A 23,780-nucleotide genomic window follows, 5' to 3' on the forward strand; every position below is an offset into this window, starting at 1 on the left:
AGGAAAACAAGGCCCGGAAGAAAGGAAAGGACTTATCCAAGGTCACAAAACTGGTGATTTTATGTTCTATTTATTTATGCTCCTGTTGTCTCCTCTGATAAATCATAAATTGCTACAGGGCAGAAACATTCTTTTTTTTTTTTTCAAATGGCTAGTACACAGCAGTCACTTATTAAGTGCTTATAGTTTTAATACAGAGTAGAGCTCAGGCCTTCAGGCTCCTATCCAGTGTTCATTGCATTATGCCGCATTACCACTTCTAGGATCTAATACTTGGAGGTGCAAAGATGCCTCATAATAGTACCTATCAAATAAGAGAAGTGGTTCCTTGCCCTGGAAGCCCAACACACCACTTCTCTTCAGTCCTTCATAGCTATGAAAATACATCAAACAAGAAGGTGGGAGTGGGAAATATTGTGAAGTACCCCATAACCATTTTCCAAGTGTTTTGAATCCCCTGACTGAAAGTACTCTTGAATGCTGCATATAAATAATGCTAAAACTCCATTCAAAGCCTCTGGCATTTTCAATTGAATACAGGAAAATAGAAGTCTTTGCAACAGTCTTTTACCTTAGTCTCTTGTAGCTACTGATTTTTTTTTTTCAACTTCCAGCTCAAGGATCCTTTGATAGCTTCCCCTTGTTTCTAAATGCTTCAGGTCTCCAGAGATGCCCAACATCTATTCTTGGGGAATTAAAAAAATTAATTTGGCCCTACTTTTTAATAACTTGGGAGGAGGTCATCTCTTTTGATTTTTTTTTTCTCTACATCAATTAGTACTTTGCCTGGGTTTAGCTTTTATTAATTTATATTAGGAAGGCGAGTGAGTGGACCTATTCACCCATTAGTATATAAAAAAAAATTCACTCCTCAATTCAAGTTGCCATTTTCTCCTCAATTTACAATCATAATTGGTCTCCTAGAGCACTGGGAGGTTAAGGAATGACCCCTGGATCACTCAGCCAGTATGTGATAGATGCTGGATTTAAAAATGGGATCTCCTGCGTTCAAATTATTAATAATTATTTCTATGTTCACATTTATAATGTACGGGTACAGTGCCCAAAGGGAACAAAAGTAACTGGCCACTCCAATCTCGAAATTCGAAAAGAAATTCATCAATGCATCCTGGCTTAAGGAGAGGACGGGAACTGAAGTCCCAGCTCCAGCCCAGAAAGTTTCAACTAGACATTGGGAGGGAACAGAGACACAGTGTACCATAGACAGCCCCAGCAGCCCCCTTTTGATGACCCCCTCCAGGTTGGCGGATGTGATTAGATGAAGTGGCTGATTAACGAGGCGTCTGGGGCTGCGGTTGCCTTCTGGGACCGTCCTGGAGGGACTCCCGGAGGAGGTGGGGAGGAGGAGGGGAGGAGGCAATAATCCTAATGCAAACCCGAGCCGCGCCCCTGGGAAGCCGGCAGCTCTCCGCAGCTACGCCCCTCTATATAAAGCGATGCAGCGGTGGCCGCCTTGACAGCCCCTGCCCAGAAGTACTTCTGGATCAGGCGCGGCAGCGCTGGGCTGGACTGGGCAGCGCGAAACAGAGGAGAGCGGAGTCACCCCTGACCCGGGTCGGTCCCGGGCAATGATCGATGGAGAGGAGCAGACTTCTCTGCCCGAAGCCCATGTGAGGGGGCGAGCCCAGAATCCCTGCTGCTCATTGCACAACCGTCGCTGCCAGCTCAGCAGCCCGAGCCTCCGCTGCCACCGCGGCGCGGGACCCCAGGAGCCCTGGAGTTTGTCCCTTCGGTTCCCCAGAGTTACTTTGCCAGGCTCCTTCTGCACCGGCGCTGGTGACTGACAAGCCCGGGCGCCCCGGGCAGGGAGTGCAGCCCAGCCCTCAGCAGGGGCATTGCCAAGGCTCCCGCTTGGTCCCCTGCCTCAGAGCCAGGTAAGGAAGGTGTGGGGTGGGATCGTTTGTCCTTGAATTGTTTCTCATTACACTCATTTTCCCTAAAGGAGAGGGAAACCAAACTTACTCTGCGTTGTAGAAACAAAGTTGCTTTAAAAAAAAAAAAAAATCAACTATGTCATCATTCTCTAAAAGGAAAAGACCAAAAATGTGGCAGAAATTGGGCGTGAGGGTGGAAGCTGTTTTTCCCACCACCCCCGCCCCTCAGCTAATTCCTCTTGTCTAACCTCACTCTCTGAGCCCTTCATTTTTCGCTTTGAAATAACAGTCTGGTCGTGTTATGTTACCTCAAAGAAGGCTTCTTAACCTGGACAGATTTGGAGATTTCAGGGGGACCATGAACTTGGATATGGGGGAAAAATACATCTTTATTGTCACTAAACCTCAATCTAAATTTTAGCATTTCCTTTAATTATTTTAAAACCCTATTCTGAGAAGTCCATACATAGCCTTCACTAGATGACCAAAAACGATTAAGAACCTTTGCCCTACAGGGAGACTTAGATCAAAGTCCCTCCTCACCTCCACAAGTTCCTAACTTTTAACATGTAAATATTTCACCAAGCTCCACGTGAAAGATGTATTCTCTTTCTCACTGAGAGCTGGAGTTATAATCAATCAACATGCATTTATTAAACACCTATGGTGTACCATGCACTGTCCTATAAATCCATAATTTGTATAATTCTTACCTGGACTGCACTTTGCCATCCTTGGAATGGTCTTTTATTTTCTCAATTTACAGTCAGGCCATTAACATACCTAAGGCATATATTTATTGTTTGTTTGTTTCCTAAGACTGGGTCTCCCCATCTCTCTTAACCATACTCTTACAGGCCATATCTCACTACTGATAAGCCTGGGACCTTTGACATGCTCTCTTTCTGAGCTGGACAATCCAGATGGATCTCAGGGGCCATACTTAAAGTGACCACCTGATTGACAATATCCCACAGCAACTCCTAAATTCAAGAGATGTTCTTGCCTTGCTCTACCCAATAGTAAAGATTACCTCTACCATGCCCAACTAAAGGCTATTAGCAAAAAGTGGTCAGCTGCCCAGGCTTAATATGGTAGCACTTTGCTCTTCTCTGCCCAAGTCACCAACTCTCCAAGTTCTCCAACATATACACCTTGGCTAGATTTTAACACCCACCAGAGCTGGGAGTTTGTTAGCCTGTACACTAAAGTTTAATTTCTTCCATTTATTTATTGAAACCGGTGGTGCAGCATAAAAAATGATGGATATGAAGGCAGAAAAAATCTGCCTTTGTGACCCTGGATAAGTATTTTTCCCTCTTTTGGCTGTATTTTCAAAAAAAAATAAAATAAAGTGAGTTTAGAGAGCCTCTGAGGTCCCATTTGGCTCCAAATCTATGGTCCTTACAAGGAAAGGGGGCTCAAGTTTCCTTTCTTTCCCCCACATTTCCAGGGCCTCATCCACCTTACTTGGGCTATATTTCTTACCTGTCTAGGGTTCCTCACCAGTAGACTCACCCACACACTCTTCTACTGTTTTCCTTCAGGAATATTCTCTACTTTCAGAAGCTGGTGGTAGAATAGATACAACTCTGACCCTAGAGTTGGGATCACCTGAGTTTAAATCCAGTCTTGGATGCTTCCTAGCTATCCCACCCTGGGGAAACCGCTCAGCCTCCATATACCTCCGTTTCCTCATGTGTAAAGTGGAGATAGTAAATGCACCTAACTCCCAAGGTTGTTGTGAGTCTTAAATGAGATTTTTTTTAAAAAGCACTTAGCATAGTACCAGCACGTAGTAGGTGCTAATATAAGTTTACTCCCTTCTTTTGTCCTTTCCCCAACTTCCTGGCAACAAGCTTTATCTCTTCCTTTAGAGAAATCAGCAGCCTCTGTTAATTTGCCCTCCAAATTACTCTCAGCTACATAACTAAAAAAGTTTCAAGGTCTGTGCAGTCAGTTGGCTCTTCCTGGGAATCTCTAGACCCACATTTCTCTGAATCCTATCAGGAAAAATCAGTTCTCTAGATGCCTTTGCTATACAGACACCATATATACCTTGCTAGTATTCCCCAGCTCCATTGAAATCCATGCTTATCATGTCTCACACCAAGGAGATTTTTTTTTTCACTAATGACTTGCAAACTTACCTTAAATGCAATGATTAGAAATTGTCACACACAACTTCAACACTAGGTATATGTATTTTTCCCATGTAGGAGTGGCTTGTGTTGGAAGTTTTTTGTTGGGTTTTTTGGTAATGAAATTTTTCAGTATTGTTGTCCTTTGGGACTGTAGCTGGGGCTTGGCTGCATTTTCTTTTTAAAGTGATTTTGGGCAGGATATTGACAAAAGAAATGAGACAAGAAGTTTCTCCCATTCCAACATACTAACTGGTTTCTCCCTTTGCCTCTATGAGCCTGTTGAAACTCTGTAGATGTTTCATCTTCTAGATGTCTTCTTTTGTTATTTCCACATTGGTCGTTATATCCCCAGGTCCTAAGTCAGAACCTCACCCTAAGTCAACCTCGTTTAAAAGATAAAATGTGGATATGGCCTCCAATGATGCAGGTTATAACCACTGATCAAAGGATCTGAGATGCTAGAACATGTGAGGACCAACTGAATCCAACCTCCTATTTTATAGGTGAGAAAACCTAGGGACAGAGAGGTAGGTAGAGTGACTTCTCCAATGTCACACAGTTAGTAACTATTTAAAGCAGAATTTGAACACAGTTTTTTCTGATTCAGAATCTAATACCCAATCCATTATGCCAGAATTTCCCAACCTGGGATATACATGTTCTAAATGGATATGAGAAGCACTTTTTTTTTTGGGGGGGGAGGAGGGACCATCAGAAATTAATTGATTTATTTTATATCTTACGTGCCTATATTTTTCAATACTTTTCCTTTCATATTGAACCTCCTAGAATTTATTTTATTTCATCCCAAATGGGGGTTTACTGAAAGCCAAGGGGTAAAGGACTCCTTGAACAATACTATTCCACCTCTCAACCCATCTATATCTGCCTATCTCATGTAACTGTATTCGCTACTAGGAGTCTTCCTTGAATTCTCCTTGACCATTAAGACATTTTCTGGATTTGGCTATCTAGCTAAGACATTTTTAACTTGCAGTCTTATGGAAAGATTTCAGAAGGTCAATGAACTTGGATGGGAATACAATTATATATTTATTTTCAATAATCTCTAACTGAAATTCCACATTTCTTTTAGTTACTTAAAAAGCATTATTCTGAAAAAGAGTCAGTGGGCTTCACCATACTGCCCAAGGGGTCTATGATACAAAAAAGGGGGGAGGAAATCTTGATCTAAATACTTCTCCACACCTATCCCTTTAATCAATCTCAACCCCCTCCCCTGCTTGTAACTTTTAACTTGCTTAAAAAGGACTAAGTGTTTCATGCAGAGTCATTGCCTCAAGTTATCTGATAAACTTGAAACTTCAGCATTCTAAGCTCTGGTTCATAGATCTACCTCTTTTTTAAAAAAATTTCCTGGGACTCCAATCCACCTTTATTTTCCCTATCCAAATCATCAGTACCTTGTATTTCTGGTTCTATCTGGTCGTATAATGCCATGTCTTCCACCTTGACAAATGTTGCTGCTGAAAATTGAAAACTTGTTTCTCTGGAAAACTGAAAACTTATTTCTGTCATTGCCTGTCCCTAGAGCTTCATGCTACAGATTTCTTGTCCCAGCTTTCTGAATCTCAGTTCCAAGATTTTATACTGCGAAAAGAGTCTCTTAAAAAAAAGTTTTGACTGGTTCAATTGCTTGTGGATTTTCCAAGTTTCTGGACCCTCTTTCCTCAATGCTACATGATTCTTGGCATTTCACTTCCAAATAGGAAGAAAAATGTTTCCTTAGCCCTTGAAGCCCAATATATAATATCTCTTCTATTCTTCACAACTATATCCATCCATCAGACAGGAGATTGAGGGTGGGAAGAGAAGAGAAGAGAAGAGAACAAGAAGGAATAAGAAAAGAAAGGAAATTTGAACCTAATAAATTGGTGACATAAAATATTTGATGAAGGAGGAATCTGAAACACTTAATTAAGATGAATGATATCAATAAAAATTTCCAGATAGTTTTTTTTCAAACCTTTCTGAAGTGGAAAACTGAGAGATGGCTATAATTTGCTTTCAAACCTGTTTTTCCCAGTGATACAGATAGTGAGGCATAAGGCATATCTCGATTGTTCTGAGATCATTTCTGTATTAAAGTGCTTATTGTTTCATTACCAGAAATTAGCTCCTACCCACAAGGTACATAGTTATATGGATACCTATCCCTTTTCCCTGTGCCTGCCCATTATACCCATTGCTAATTACCTCCAGGGACTCTCTCAAAATAAGGATTCTTAACCTGGGGTCCTCAAAAAGGGTAAGGGTATAGATTTTAGGGGGACTATGAACTGATATAGGAAAAAATTACATCTTTATTTCAGTGACCCTAATTAAAAGTTAGTATTGAAATTTAGCATTTCCTTCTATTATGAGTTTATGCCTGAAAATCATATTATCAGTGCTAGAATGATCCCCTTTGTAAGTCTATGAATTTTACTTTGTACATTTAAAAACATTATTCTGAGAAATGGTCCAGAGATTTCACAAGATTGTCAAAGGAAACCATGACATTGAAAAAAGTTAAGAACTCCTGTCTCAAAGCAGTCTTTTTTTTTGTTTAATACTACAGGGTCTTGAGTCTATTTAAATTGTTTAAGTCAAAGGTGCTTAACCTGGCATCCATGGACTCTTAGATTTCAGAGGATCCATGACCTTGAATAGGGAAAAGTTACATCTTGATTTTCACTACCATCTAACTGAAAGTTAGCATTTTCTTCGACTATTTAAACACTTTATTCTGAGAAGGGGTCCATGGGCTTCACCAGACTGTTTTGCTCCATAACAGAGAAGAGAAAAAAACTGAATTTTTAAAAGGTATAAATGTATGTAACTTACTGGTCTTTTGCTAGTAACATTTTCTGGAAAAGTAAACAGGTTTTTATGAGTTGTTTTGTTGGCTTCCTATAACTTGACACTATGGAAGATATGTGAGACCCAGGCATTTGTTCCTTTCCTCACTGGCTATAGGTCTCAACACTAAGTTCAAAGCCTTGATCACAACTGTAAAGTAACCTAATATCGAAACTGGAGCTCAGGTCATCATAGTGTTTTAGAGTTGGGTCTTAGAAAATTCACTTGAATCTACATTTCTATAGCAAACTAACTACTTGGGCTTTCCAAAGGCTACTTACCTCTGGAAACAATGCTTTGTACTTGTTTCCTGCACTACATTTAAAGGTTTTTTTTGTAGAACTTGTATATGTAATGTTTTTTGCCCAAAATTCAGTCAATGAATGAAGGAGAGGTTTAGCCACTTGAGTGATGAATCGAAAAGCAAGGCATAAGCAATGTCCAGATAGTTCTCTCATATAGGATTTACAGTGATTGTTAAAACTGTTTTTTAGAACTTTTCTTTGGATACTTAATCCTTTGTTTTAAATCCTTTTTTAATAACCTCATTATACTTCTTCCTATTCTGTCAGATAATATAAAAATCTACAAATGAAGTAAATACATCCATCATGGTCTACGAGTTGTCATTTAACTCCAGCTGAATGCTGGGTGTGGTTCTAAGCATTGTGGACACAAAAATCCAAAAGATATGGCTCTTCAAGGGGTTTAAAATAGAGTTGGCAAAACAGAATATAAGCTTTTATGTACATCTATTTAGTATCTGTTACTATTTTCCATAACTTTTATTCAATAAGAGTTTTTAACTCCCTATCCTCTCATGTATATAAGTATACATACATATAGATATGTATGAATTTAACTTATATTTCATATATGTATATGTATACATATATGAATGCATATATCTAGTTTCTTACTTACACATCTAGTTTCTTTACTGGTATCTTCTCTGTATACAATCTATTTTTTTTTTTAAATTAGAAACAACTTCTTACTAGTCAGCTCTCTAAATTAATGGTGGCCCCCATTCAAGGAATGCCCAGTCACTTAGCTATTTATATCTCCCCATAAAGACATGGTCCCATATATAAAATTTATTGTGATTTTTACAGGGTGCATTGGTATAGGGTGGGAAACAGACTAAATTCAAAAAAGGTCCATCCTCAAGTTGGCCACAGGAAGAGAAATTTTCCAGGTATGGAAACTTCTGAAGTTCCTATGTTATCATCCTAAAGGATTTTCCTCTAAGTTCGGGGCCCTCACTCTGACACAATCAGATCCAAGGAGTCTTGGATTCACCCCTTTGTGCAGAGCAGACTTTTTTTGTGGGGGCAAAGGGGGAGTTTCAAGACCTACATGAACTCAAGAGGCAGAAATATTCCTGAGTCTCTAAGGCTAACCAGGATAGACTTAGGAAAAAAAAAAGAGGAACACTCAGGAGAAATCAAATGTGACCTCTCATCTGGTCACTCATGTTTTCTGCTTTGATCCAAATCCTTAGATGGATAAGCTGGAGCTGTTTTGAAGGACCAAATTTTACTCTGTAAGTTCAGAACAGAATGAAGCCCAGCCCCTACAAATCAGTCATAGGTAATGAAAATTATGGAAGAAGGAGGTGTGGGAGGGGTGGGTTCTTAGAGTTCATGATGAAGGAATTTAAACTGTAGACATATAACAGTCAATCAACAAGCATTTATTAGGCTCTTCCTGTGTACCACGTACTATGCACTAAAGATACATGAAGTGAATCTTGCCCTCAAGGGTAATTCTAATTTCTGGAGATGGGGAGAGTACAAGTACATAGTAAATATCTAGTAGTAAATTTATGTAGTATTTACATAAAAAATTTGCATAGTAAATACAGACTTCATAAATACAAAATGAATAAATACAAATTTGTTTGTATACACATACACAGTAGTTAAATATGAGTTAATTTAGAAGGGAGGGCACTAGTAGTTAGCAAGAATCAGGAAAAAATTTTATTCAGAAGATGGTGCTTAAACCTCATATTAGAAGGGAGAGAGATTCTGGAAGGCTGAGGTAAGGCGAGACTGCATGCTAGGCACTTGAGACAGCAGGACAAAGGCAGAGACAGCAGGACAAAGGCAGAGACAGAAGACAGCATGTCCTATGTTTGAGGAGAAAAAAGAGGGCCAATTACACAAGAACCTTGAGAGTGGCTCCCATGGCTAACAAGGACTAAAGCAGAGTGACCAACTCTGCCAGGACTTCAGAGGATGGATTCCAGATCTCAAATCTGCTCTCTTTACTCGGCCCTGTTATGAGAGGCAGTATAGTATAATAACAGCTAACACTTACACAAATCACTATGTGCCAGGCACTCTGCTAAGTGTTTTACAATTGGGACCTGGGAGGAAGGAAGGGAGGAAAGTCAACTAATCTCTCTTATCCTTGGTTGCTCCATCTGTAAAAACAGAGCCAATTATAGCACCTACCTCACCAGGTTGTGCTGAGGCTCAAATAAGATAATGGATATGCACAACTTTGCAAACCTCTATATACTCCAGCTGTTATCAAATTACCCATTTTATCATGACGCTTTTTCTAACTTTAATGTCTTGTCATTTGTCACTGATGCTTTCAGATCGATGAGGTACCAAAATTAGAATGTTCTGTTAAGTCACCTTTCACTCATGTCCAAACCCTTTCCATTCCAATTATATCTTTAGCTACAGGGTACTTAATCTGGTGATGTCTCCCCAACCCCAAAGTAGTGACACTAAGCTGTGTGGCGATTATCTAAGGATGGAAAAGCATGTTAAGTGACTCCTGTATAAGAACGACTTGTTACTCGGTGCCTTTTAGCCTACTTGGGCAATGAAATAGATAGGAAAGAGTGGTGTATACCCATCCTACTCTGAAATCATTACTAATGGCCCCGGGTCCTGTCTGAATGCAGTTTGTGATACTCAACATGCCACAGGTTAGTCTTGTTCTTCCTAGAGTTTTAGAGAGGTCATTCCACTGTAACTTCCTGCAGGGTTAAGCAGCAGAGCTACCTTCTAAGTGAAGTTGATGCATCATAAAGTTCTTTGGGTCTTGAATAAATAAATCACTGGAGAAAGGTTCAAATCAGACACATTTTTTTGATGAATTTTGTCCCCTAACAAATGATGCTATAATGAAATTCCGTATATGCTGCAAACATAGTTGATCTATAATCATTTAGGCAATTGCCTCATTTATTTTTAAATAATAATGGGGCTATAGGCATTCCATGGAAGTATATATTCAGGTAGTAGCAGAGTTTGAGCATGTCCTGGAATCAGAGGACTTGGATATGAATTATCGTTCTACTTGTTTTCCATGAGACCTTTGGCAATTTATTTAATTATTTCTGGGTCTCATTATCCTCATTCATGAGATGCGGGGTTGGATTTGATGGCCTCTGAGGTCTCTTCCAACTTTATATCTAAAATCCTAAAATGGCTTGGTGGAAAATAATGTTTTGGTAGCAAAAATGTAGCAGATGCTACATGTGGTTAATGGAAATTTTACAGCCAATTAACCTGTGACATTCTACCTATGATAACTGACATCCACTAAGGAATTGGAAGACAGAGTTGGTTGTGAGGGAGGGCAAAGATATTTGACGTCAGGCTTTAGTAAAAATCTAAAGCTGCAAGACTGAGCTTGTGCCTTATTCAGAATCCATTCTATTTCCTAAGTGGACCAAAGGACATAGGGTCATTAATGGCAAATATACAGGAATCCCTTTACATGCTTTTCCCTTTCTAGCTATTCTTCCTCTTCTGGACTAGGAGGAATCATTGGACAATAATGGTGCAGGGGAGAGTTAATGTATTGGAAGTTAGATTAAGCAATCATTTTTCTTCCAGAATCATACAACGTAGAAGCCGTTTACCATAATAGATCTGGTAGGTACGGCTTCAAATTCTGCCTCTAGCTGTCACAGCCTTCCATTGATCTTGGACAAGAAATCTAAACTTTCTTCCTGCCACTCCCCTGAAGACAACCCTCTTAGATTCTAAATTATAAGGTAGTGGTCTATCTACATCAGTTAAGAGAGTTCCCACATTGGAAGTCCATACACTAATAAAATCACAGGGTCAGCCTAAAAAAGTCATACTTTATAGATTTGAAAGCACATGAAATGTTCTCTGTGAAATTTTCTCACAGAACTCTTTTTCAGAATAGCAGAGAACTCTATCCAGAACTCTTATCAAACAGTCTGAGGAACATTATATTAGAAAATTAAATGTTAATGTGCTACTTTATTCTTTGATTTATAGTAATTGTGGCTGAACAAGATTCATGTTTTTAAACTATACTATATTATTTATGCCAGATATAGTACAGCTCTCATAGTATTTTTCCCATGTAAGTTGAAGATTTTATCCATAACATGTAAGGAAAGCCAGGTCTCTTTAGCCAATCAAAAAAAATTATCTCATTCTAAGGAAATGGTTCCCAACTCTTTAAAGCATTTTTAAGTTCTGCTTTAATTAATTTGTTTGTTTTTACATATGCCTTCTTCCTTCCCTATCCAGCAAGCCATAGTGAAGCGGAGAGGTATTAGACTGGAACAGTGATTTCATTGGGATATTAACATTCTCAAGTGAGAAGATTCCCTCCACCACTGAATCAGCACCTTCTGTGCAACTTAAAAGAAAATAATAATGGTAATAACAATAAGAATCATGAAAAGGGGAAATAGTTCATCCAAACCCACCAATACACCAACTGAGTCTGATAGGATATGCAATGTTTCATGCCCACTATCCTTTACCTTTGCAAAGAAGAGAGGGAGACACACATTTTTTTCTCATCTTTTCATCAGTGATGGGTGGTCATTTTAATTACACAGCATTCATTTTGGGAATTCTTCTGTTGTTTCCATTTACGTTGCTGTGGTCCTTGTGTATATTATTTTCCTAATCTTCTTTAGAATAAGCAAATCGTCCAACTCCAAGCTTGAGAGCAGTTACACTATTATTGTCTAATGGTTGAGAAGATATACAACCAAAAAAAAGATTGTGAATTTTATGGTGCTTTTCAATTTTTTTTATTTTTATTCACCATAGAAGCACATATATAACATTTGAAAAAATAGAAATGCATTATGTAACATTATTTAATCTATATCAGATATGTTTGCTTATTTATGGATTTTCAAACCCTTTGGAAAGTCTGTGGTCCCTCAGGATTGTGAAGGATAGATTGTTATTGTTGAAGATTACTAGAGAAATAAGTTGTACAAAGTCAGACAGTATTGTTTTTGTATTTATTTTTAATATTACTCTTCTATATTCATATCATGTCCTACAGTTGAATGTAATCTCCTTGAGAGAAGCCTATGTCAATTTTTGTCTTTTGTACCCCCAAGGTATTGCACAGTGCCTGGCATAACAGTCTTAATAAATGATAATTTAATAACTCAAGGCAATGATCTGTTGATAGATAAAAGAACTCAGTGTTTAAAAAGTAAGTATCTGGACAGTGGAGGAAAAAAATAACTAGATAGTTGACAAAGGGTTTTGTCTTTGGAAACAGAATATGTTCATGGTCAATTGTTCCACCATATTCTTTAGGCACTGCCAGTCCAATTCCACAAGCATTAATACCTACAGGCAAGAAACAGAAATAGGTTGAGGCAACAAGCATTTATTACTACAAATAACAAATAGAAATAAGATGGTACAACAAATATTTGTTACTATTTGCCAAGCACTGGGTACATAAAGATAAAATGAAACCCAATTCTTGTCTTCAAGGAGTTTGTACTAGGCAAATGGCAAGAACCTTGGACCTTTTGACCTTCATACTCAACATTCTGCCTACAGCAAACTTCAAAACATTGAACTAAATACCAGAATTAGTTAGGATGCTTTTTCCTCCAGGGTAATAAAAACATTTTTAACCAGCTTGGAAAATTCAGTATACCTGGATTTTTGATAGATAATCCAGCTTTGAATCCTGGGGCATTTTTAGAACTAACCTTACTTATGAAACAACCTGGAAGTTGACTTGGAAGGTCATCCAAAATTGTTGCTATGCTTGTTGACCACTGTAGGACTCTGAGCCCCAGCTGTTTGCCACAGTGCTGTTGATTTAATCCAACGTGATGCAATTCGAAGAGTTTAGCTCACAAAGCCAAAGAACATTTAAATAAAACCATTTAGAGCAAATGAGGAATTTCCTGCCAGTATATTTAACAGAGCAGATGAAATGTTCTCCCTAGTCGTACAGATTACATTTTTATATATCTCCTTGGTTTTTAGAGGGTGGGGAAGGGGCATGAATATTTGCTTTTAGTTTAAGGTACATTTTTCATGGATTTCTTAACAGAAACCTAGCCTATTTGGCACATCTTGTTTCCTTTTTTTGTTCTTCTCCATATAGTCTACTCTACTCCCTTTACGAGAAAGGGGAAAGGGAAGAAAAGGAAGGATTAAAATTCCAGATTTCATTGGTGTGAGGAACTTTTGACATGAAAATTCCCTCCACTTAGGGGCAGCTAGGTGGCGTGTGAAAAGAGCACTGGCCCTAAAGTCTGTAGTACCTGACTTCAAATTTGGCCTCAGACACTTAATACAAAAACTAGTTGTGTGACCTTGGGCAAGTCACTCAACCCCAACTGCTCTCCAAAAAGAAAATAAAGAAAGAAAATTCCTTCCACTGATGTAGTTCAAAATATTGAGAGATTAAGCCCCTTGATATGTGCCAGAGGCAGAATCTGAACCCAAGTTTTCCTGACTCTGGAGCTGTTTCTTGCCTGTTACATTCTTCTTAGGTATTGAGACAGCTAGGTGGCACCATAGTGCATAGAGTGCTGGACTTAAAAGTCAAGAAGACTCATCTTCATGAGTTCAAATCTGGCCTCAGATCACTTACTATCCATGTGACCCTGGCATGCTATTTCCCACTGTTGACCTCAATTTTCTCATCTGTAAAATGAGCTGGAGAGGCAAATGGCAAACCACTCCAGTACCTTTGCCAAGAAAACCTCAAATTGGGTCATGGATCAACTGAACAACAGCAAATCTCCAGTTTGTGACTTTTCCTCTACTATTGTATGAATATTAAAATATAAATTAATATTTGGTTTTTGGTAGATGTTTTTGTTTTTTGCTTTTGAAGTTTAAGCTTCTTGTTCTCAAAATGATCAATAAAAGTACTACATGTGACCTTAATGAAATCATTCTATCCATCTGGGTCTTTGTTTCCTTATCTATAAACAAGAGGGTTGGAGCAGATGACCTTTGAGTTCCCTTCAAGCCCTTAAATATGTGCTGTTCTATTCAGGCTTGTAGAAAACTGAAAGGGAAAGGACAGAGATTTACCTCTGTTGATCTGTCTTTTATGGCACATTTTTCAACATTGCTGACAGGTAAAACAAGGAAGAATTTAGCAGAATTTTAAGGAATTGCTCATTTGTTTCACTACTCACTTTTTTCAAACTATAAATATAGATAACATGAATATATTATTATAGCTAGATAATAGTTTGAATTTATATGATGCTTTAAAGTTTGGAAAATGCTTTCTGCTTTTATCATTTAATTAGATATAGGGATAGCTTCCTTACAACTCCTATTGACTTGACTGATGTATTGCTTAGTATCATGAAAGCAACGGTGGATTTAGAATCAGGGGACCTGGATTTGAAGGCCATTCTTGCAGCTTTTTAGCTCTGAGACTTCAAGCAAGTCACTCCAACTCTCCAGTCTTTGGTTTCCTCCTTTGTAAAATGAATTTTGCCTAGGTGATCTCTAGAGGCCCTTAAATTTCTGAATCCTGTGATCTTAGATTTCTACTTTTAAAAGATTTTCAAATACATTTGTATTATTTTGTTCAGGACTCTATTTTCCCTTTATAATGCAATGGAGAAACAGTCCCCATTATTGTCTCTACTACTGTCGATAATAGTAGTTTAATTTAATCATCAGCTATTTTTAACTAGCAAAATTCCTTTTTGTGCGTGTGTGTGTGCCAATTGTTGACGTTCTTGGTCACCATATTTACACCAATATGATCCCATTAATAGAATGTCAACCTCAATTACTTTTCAGTCACTCATACCTAGTGGTTCAATTACATTTGGCTCCTGGACTAATGGCTGTGTGTTATGCAAGACAAGAAATTAAAAATAAATTTATCTCTGAGTCACTGAAGCATTAAGTGTTTGAAATATCTCAATAATTAGCTGGGGAGTGGGGGGTGGAGAGTGATGTGTGTGAATTCTTCTTTTTCCAGGTTTTGGAACCCTTCTCTAATGGCTCACTCTGCAACTTTTTCAGTGTCTAAGTGCAACTAGGCATAGAAAAAAAGATTTTAGAATGATGGGCATTTTTGTACTTGACTTGCAGTATCCTGTATATAGATGGTAGTGCAGAGCAAATTCTACCAAATTCACCTAATGGGAAAACATGTTTATTGTTGTTCTATCAACATTCTAAATTCCAAAATAATATTATGGGATAGTATAATATTCCATTCTAAATAACCAATAAACGTAATAAAAGTGCTTTAACCAGGCCACTAAGCTTGACATAGCTATGCCCTAATGGGTAGATAGATTGATAGATTTGGAGTCAACAGCACCTATATCTGAATTATCTGAATCCCACCTCAGACACTTACTAGCAGAATGACCCAACATAATAACTTTTCTCAACCCCAATTTCCTCCTAAGTGGTACCTGGAGTACCTTCTTCTCACGGCTGTTGTGAGTTTCAAATGAAACAGCCATAATGCATAGTGCTCTGGACCCAGAGTCAGGGAGACCAGTTCAATTCTGGCCTCAAACACAAGTCACTTACCTTCTGTTTGCCTCAGTTCCTTCATTTTTAAAAGAGAGATAATAAGAGCACCTACCTTATAGGGTAAGGTATCATAAGGATAAGATGAGATAGTTTTTGTATAGTGCTTTGTAAACCTAAAAGCATTTACCATATGCTAGGCACTGGGAGTTCAAAGGCAACCAGCAGACAGTCCCTCCCTTCCTTTAAGGAACTGAACATGCTACCGAGGGATATGGCAGATACAAAGACAAGGAAGACACAAGTTAGTTGACTTGCCTAAGGTCACACAGCTAGTAAGGGTCTGAGGCTGAATTGGAACTCAAGTTTTCCTTACTCCAGGTCCAGAGCTCTCTTCATTACTCTATCTAGCTATTAGAATGATCAAAATGAGATAATCCATGTAAAAAGTTTTGCACCATTAAAACTCTAAATATCAGCTAGCATTATTGCTGTTGACATTTCAAATCTGATTGTGTGTGAGACTGATTGTAAATGTTTGCTATGCATATTTAAACGATTAGAAATCTACGAAGATCTCCCAGCTCCTAAGTTAAGAAGTTCTCTTTTGGGAAGCTTTGAATTGTAGAATTGTAAGTGGCTTCACTCGCCAACAGCCAAGTGGTCCCTTTAAATTTGTTTTAAGGTTTGACTACAAAAACATCCTGGCCCTCTGAACCCACTAATTGCTGGATGGTCTGGCACATGTCACAACAGAAGATAATGTTTAATCTTCAGGGTATGCAAAAAATGAATCCATGTTTCTGGTCCTTTGGCTCATACCCACAAATTGAAAAAAAAAAATGCTAAAGTCTTCTCTCAGGGCTTCATTGGACTTCATTGGACTCTAAATGGGATTCCCACCACAGTGATCCCACAAGTTCACACTCTAAGCAGGACCTATGTTGCTAAGCATTAGGAGAGGGAAGGTCACAAAGAACTTGGTCGTTGAGTCATTTCTGACTCTTCATGACCCCATTTGGGTTTTCTTGGCAAAGATACTAGAGTGGTTTGACATTTCCTTCTCCAGCTAAATTTACAGAGGAGTCTTCCTGATGCCGGAACTGGTGCTCTATCCACTGCACCACCTAGCTGCCCCCCACAAAGAACTAAATTAACTTAATTTAAGGTTTTTGTATTTGACTGGGCCCACTTAAAGGTAAATAAGGCAGCCCTAGGCAGAATTTGGAAAAAAACTAAACTTCACTTCCGAGGCCTGTAATTAAGTTTGACAAATATGTATTTAATGTCTGCCATATGCTAAGCACTAGATATTCAAAGACAAAAATGAAACAGTTTGTCTCTGCCTCTAAGGGACTGAGGATTCTACTAGGGACAGGTTAGATGACTTGCCTGGAGTCACACAACAAATAAAGGGTATGAGGCTGGATTGGAACTCAGGTCTTCTTTACTCTAGGCCCAGAGCTCTATTCATTTCACCATTTAGCTAGAAAGTCATTTCAGAAAGACACTCTCAGTAGGGGGGTAGGAAAATACTGAGAAACACCTCCAATAGAAGGTATGATGTGAACGAAATCATGAAGGGAGCCAGGGAAGCCATGAGGTGAGGAATGGGAACCAGCCGGTGATAAAACATGGCGTCAGGAGGTGTGTGTGTGTGTGTGTGTGTGTGTGTGTGTGTGTGTGTGTGTGTGTGTGTGTGAGGAACAGCAAGTCCTGGGAGCCTCATCTTAGCAGAAGTTGATAGAACCCTATAATGGAACCAAAAGATTGTCTTCCCCCAATTTCTTTCTGCAGCTTCGGAAGTGAAGTCCAGGGAGGTTGAGGGTCAACCAGTAAGTGACAAAGCCAGGGTTCATTCATTCATTCAGCAAACATTTGAGCACCTGCCATGACCCAGGTGCGGTATCTAGGTGTGACGTTCATGGTACTTTTGTTCCCTTTCTTCCTTCTGAAGCCTAAAGCTTCCCACATGCTGGGAAGCCCAATCTCATTCTTACTATCATCACTCCCATCACAGCCCGATATGACTCTGCCCAAGTGACTGAGAGGGCCATCAACCCATTTCCTGTGTCAGAACTCTTGATGCTGCCATGCCTCCATCTCTCAGAGCTGGCCCTCAGGCAGAGGATGGGGAATAGGAAGTTACTCCAGGTGTTCTTAAGGAAGATCTTCCAGGTAATAAGGCAGGGGGCATCAAGGAATGGGGAGCAAAGAGGGATATTATCCCAGCTGCATAGCCCAGTTGATAGACCAGTGCCCTTGGAGTCAGGAAGACCTGAGTTCAAATCCAGCCTCAATTATTTACTAGCTGTGGCCCAGGGCAAGTCACTTAACTTTTGTCTTCCTCAGTTTCCCCGACTATAAAATAAGGATTATTAATAGCTTTCACATCATCTGATTGTCATAAGGACTAAATAACATAATATTTGTAAAATGCCTACCATTTAGCAGGTGCTATAGAAATGCTTGTTCCGTTCTTCCCCTCCTCTGGTCAGGGAAAAAAGGGTGAGACCGGGAAAGCACGTGATCTAAAGTCAGATTGATCAACAAGAACTTTTTTAAATTTTTAATCTATTTTGTTTTTAATTTATGAAACAAGCATTTCTGTAACACAGTATAACAAAAATGTTTGCATATGAAACTGCAAATCTGTTGTATACAACTTGCTATTACTTTTAAATATAAAATTATCATGTACATTTCTTTCTTTTTATTTCTTTTCCTTTTTTCTTCCCTACCCTTCCCCCACCTGAGAGATGTCTACCTGGCTACCATTAGACACAAACATGCGTGTAACATGTGTGTATACATATAAATATATGTAAAATCATTCCATACAGACTTCTATTTATCAGTTCTTTTTCTGGATGAATTTGCTACATGGTCACTATATGCCAAGCTAGCATTATGCTAAGTGCTAGATGAAGTCTGTCCTGTGTTTGATCCATCCTCCACTCATCTGGAAAAAGTCTTCTGGAGACATAGGTCTTACTGTATCCGACCCCCACTTTGACACTCTCAGTGACTTCTCAAGGTCTTTAGGATAAAATGCAAACTTCTTACGTTGGCATTTATAATGCTCCAAAAGCTGGTGCTCCCTAACCTTGGAAGCCTTGCTTTCATCCAGCTTCCTTCATGAGCTTTATCTTGTAGTCACACTAGATTATTAGCTCCAGCCCAGACTTCACTCGCCCCACTTGTACATTTCAGAGACACCCTCCTTACTTGCCCTGCTCAGGATCTCTGTCCTTCCTTAGCTCGGGGGGGGGGTGCCCTCTCATAAAATTTCCTGTAACCTGTTTGTAATTTGTATCATTTCTTCCATTGTAGGGGTAGAGGCAAAGGGAAACAACTTTTATTTATTGTAAAAATCAGAAAATTACAATTTCATATCATTACCAAGCAACTTGTCATAGGATTTTTTTTTTCTTTAAAGTCTCAAATATTCTATTGTTGCAAATCTCTAGGGAAGGTAATTCCACAGCCTTCCTTGACAGCCTATTCTAATATTAAAGAACCCTTAAGCTAAATAGAGAGATTCATCACAGAGGAAATTTTTTATTTGATGTATGTAATTAGTTTTAGTTAACTTTATTAATAAAATGTCGCAAATCAATTAGGTTTGCAATAATCAGAAGATGAAGGCCCAAGAGGTGTTATAGCTCTCACAACAGGGAAAGATAGAATTCCGTTTAGTTGAGAGGCAGATGTAATTAGATTTGATCTGAGGGATGCCACTGGTCTGAACTCTTCACTCCCTGTCCTTGGGCACATTACCCAATCTAAGCGGGTACTTACAAGGGCTGGATGCCATTAAATGGTGAAACTTAAGTTTTGGATTTCTTTCTTACAGTGTTTTGCAAAGGATGTCCTTCACACAAAAATAATTGTTTCATCCCATAAATGTTTCACTTATCTCTCCAATGTGTAACAAATGCTCCCCTCGGTTGGATCCTTTATTTTATTAAAGGGGTTGGGGGAGGGGAGATACATGCAAAGTCTCTATTCTACTTGAGACTTAGACCATGAGCTAATGTAAACATCTTCCCACACACATGTAATTCTATGGTCTGCATGCCAGATCTGAAGGCAGGGTATCCCCATCACATGACTCCATCACTAATATCTGTGGGATTTGAGTAAATGGGTTAATAACCTATCCAAGTCATCAGTTTCTTCATCTGTTAAATGAAGGGGCTAGACCATCTAAAATATTTTCCAGTTCTAAACATTTTATCCCAAAATCGCAGAGATGTACCCCATAAACAGAAGTGTGGTGATTAATGTTTAACAATCATCTCTCTAAGGGAAAAAATGCATGTATGGTCCATCTTTAAATTTAATCTGCATTATTAATATTTGCTGCATGACTTTTTTAAGGCAACAGAACAATAAATTCAGCCCTAATTTGTAGCATTTATTTTCCAAGGTGTAAATAGTCACACTAAATATTTAACAATTGACTCTCACAAGCCAACTTGAACTGGCTCCATCATACCCGTGCATAAGCATCCATTCAAGAAGTTTCTCCATGCCTACATAAATCCAAAGAGCTTTTCTTCTCCCGAGCCTAAGCACAGGTAAAATTTTGGCATATTTCTTACTGAATGAACAATTCCACCGGGCTTTGCAGACCCTGTCATAGAAGTATTTTCAGGGTTTTTGGAGTATTATTGTCCTTAATGCACCACGTTGTTGTTGTTCGGTCATGTCAGACTCTTTCTGACCCCATTTGGAGTTTGCTTGGCAGAAATACTGGATTGGTTTGCCATTTCCTTCTCCACCTCATTTTACATATGAGGAAACTGAGGCAGACAAGGTAAAGTGACTTGGCCAGGGTCACACAATTAGTAAGTGTCTGAGGCAGATTTGAACTCAAGTCTTCTGGACTTTAGGCCTGGTATTCTATCCACTGTGCCACCTAGGTGCCCCTAATGCACCATAGAGATCACCTTAAATTTTTCTCATGTGTAATATAGGAAAGAGATTGCAGGTGAAAAAAACTCCTGAGTGTTCCTCTAAATGTAGTACACCTCTTCCCAGGGTAAATAAGAATTATAGACCCTTCTATAGCACTTTGAGAAAATGGCTTCATGTAAGGATCACAACCACCTGGGGAAGTAGGTACTATTATTCCCATTTTAGCAGTAGTTAAACTGAGCCTCAAGTGTATTACTCAAGGTTGCATAGCTAATAACTGGCAACAGAAGGATCTGAACCCAGGTCACCCTGCCTTGAACAACTGGCCAGTCCAGCATTCTTTCCAATAATGAAAATAACTCACATCTATTGCTAAGATGCTGTACTTGTGTGCGGTGCTTTAATACACATTGTCTCATTTGACCTTCACAACAACCCTGGGAGGAAGCTGCTTTTTTAAATGAATACTTAAATATTCCTTTAAATATTTAAATTAATGTTTATTTTATTTTATTATATTAAATATTTAAATGAATATTGGGATAGGAAGCTCTAGATGAGGAAACTTCTTCTAGCAATGCAGGGAATCAGCTCGGCCACTTTCCGAGTTGCCCAGGGCACTGAGAAGTTCATGTGAAGGTACTTGCCCAGGGTCCTACAGGTTCTCCTGTCAGAGGTGGGACATGAACTCAGGTCTCCAGGTTTGACTCTTTATCTACTATACGATATCCCACTCAGGTGTCATTCTTATCCTCGATTTATAGATGAAGAAACAGACTCGTTGTTGTCAAGGGTTATGTGGCTCATTAGTAAGTGTCCGAGACTAGACAAATTCAGGTCTATGGACTGCAAACCCAATGCTATCCATTTCTCCACCTTGTTCTTGTTATCATTGTTGTGGAGTCATATCCAACTCTTCATGACCCCATTTAGGGTTTTCTTGGCAAAGATGTTGTAGTGATTTTAGCATTTCCTTCTCCAACTCTTTTTTACAGATGAAGAAACCGAGGAAAACAGGGTTAAGTGACATGCCCAGGGTCACACAACTGTTAAGTGTCTGAGACCAGATTTAAACTTCCTGACTCCAGTCCTGGCACTCTATCCTCTGCACCACCAAATTGCCTTATAACACCAGTTGTTGTCTAAAATGTAGACAGCACTTGACATTGAAGGATTTGGGGGATGATGAAATGAGTAAAAAGCTCTGTCTCTATAAAGTGTTATATGAATATAATCTTTTTTATTATTATAATTATTATAAGTTAGTACATTGCAACAGCCCAATTTCAGGGAATGAGAGAGAAAAGATATCTCCCAAAATGCTAAAGAGGTTTGACACTTAACTGTCTCTAAAACATGGCAGCCGCAGAGGAAATGTGGATCTCAGATTTAATAGCTATAGATCTGAACTGGACATATGAAAATTGGCACTTGGTTTTTCATGACACAAATACAAGTTGCCTTGTTTTAGAACCCTCAGCCTTCCTTACAAATACTCTATGCCTCACTGACCTGTCTCTGTGGTCCTGACAACACAATTCCTCATCCATGAGAGACCCATCAATGAAATGGCAACTAGGGACCATTCAATTATTTTTCCCTGGGTTTTAGTGGAGTTTTTCTTTTCCCCTTAGACAAATTTTTTTTAATATTAGAGCTAGGTGGGAACTTAGTACCCATCTTGTCCAATGCCCTCATTATATAAGTAGGATGCTGAGTCCCATAGAGATGAAATGATGGGTCCTATATTCTATAGTGGTATACAGCTGAAAACTTTCCCAATAAAAATTACCAAGGGAGAAAGACATCTTGGACTTCAATGAAGACCCCTTTACTGAAGGTAAAATAAGTTCTTGGATATGCCCATCATCCAAATGAAATCTGTTTAAGTCTAACCAAAGGAAAAATGTTAAGTGTGATAATGGGGAAATAGCACTGAATATGGAGTCAGAAGAGCCAGGTAGGAACTAAGGTTTTGTTAACAATGATTTTGACTAAGTTGCTTCTCTTCCATAGGTCTTAGTTTCCTCATCTTGAAAAATTAGCTTATTTTTAATCTTGTGGGACTAGGTGGCTGCTGAGGTCCCTTCTACCTCTAATAAGGCCTGTGATCCTAGATGGATTGAAGTGTATAGGCTATCCAAGTTGTCCTTTGCACATAAGGACATTGTGTTGTATAAATACTTCAAATGCAACTAACTTTTTTTTAAACAAATTGTTCTGAAGAAGAGTAGAGAAGCTTTTGTGGGGTTGGGTGTCTTCCCCCCAAACCCCTATGCTCTCTTCCTTTCCTTCTAATCTTCAAGATTTTCTAATGAGGGAAAGGCATATTTAGCAATCTGTGTTTGCAGGTTGGAGACCAGAAAATGAAGACTAATAGTTTCTCTCCTGCTAATTTGATTTCTGCCTCATCTCTAGTGCCAGCCTAGGCAAGGGGCCCTTAGTTAGTTTCCTGCAGATGGAGACGAGAATAAGAGGAGATGCTGGGCTGGTAGGTCTCCCTCCCGAAAGGAGGCCAGCTGGCTCATGGGGCTCAATTAGAGACGGCCCCAACTGCAAGAAATAGAAAGAAATTGGGAGCACAATGAAAGCAAGTCGACTTCCTATATGCCAACAAGGCAGCGACCCATCCCCTTGAATGATGGCTGGGGCAGACAGCTATTCGAAAACTGTTGATTCTTCGATGTGTTCTGCCTGATTTGGACCACTGAAAGTTTTTAGAATCATGTTCCAGATCAGTCTAAATTGAGGTCAATAAACTCCTCATGAAACCTAAGTCACATGTAATCTTTTATGGTAAGCACAGTTGCATTACTATGCTGGGGGTCTCAGGCTAGTTTCTAGGGAACCAGGCCTACCCTGGACAAAATGGAAATAAGGATAGACTATGCCTTTGATCCCATCTCCTTCATCATCCTTCTGGATCTCTCTACTCTCTTTCTCCCTTCTCCCCCCACCTCTTTTCTTTTCTCCCCCTAACCCATAGTCTAACTTGCCTGGTTCTTAACTAGCAATTAGACTGGAGAGCCCTATAATTAACCAATTCATAATTAACCAATTCAGACTAACTCCTTAATGACTACTGAGGCTTAATGACCTGCCCCTCCCAGGATTATTTGCATTTTAAAACAAACATTATTTCCTAAACCAAAGGAATGTATCTAATGGTGGAACCTCAGGCATTGATTGAGACATAACCAAGGGGA

General features: G+C 39.0%; 1 protein-coding gene across 1 annotated transcript in view; it reads left to right on the top strand.

Annotated features, from left to right (window-relative positions):
- Positions 1–1,423: 1,423 nt before the first annotated feature.
- AGTR1 (angiotensin II receptor type 1) overlaps positions 1,424–23,780 on the top strand; it is a 48,174-nt gene continuing 25,817 nt past the window's right edge. The window contains exon 1 of the mRNA XM_069104715.1: positions 1,424–1,895. The gene's annotated coding sequence lies outside the window, so the exon portion shown is untranslated. The remainder of the gene's footprint in view (positions 1,896–23,780) is intronic.

This window comes from Petaurus breviceps, unplaced genomic scaffold (assembly GCF_028583685.1).
Source record: "Petaurus breviceps papuanus isolate PSGF00001 unplaced genomic scaffold, PetGlider_PUasm1.0 688, whole genome shotgun sequence".
Lineage (NCBI taxonomy): Eukaryota > Metazoa > Chordata > Mammalia > Diprotodontia > Petauridae > Petaurus > Petaurus breviceps.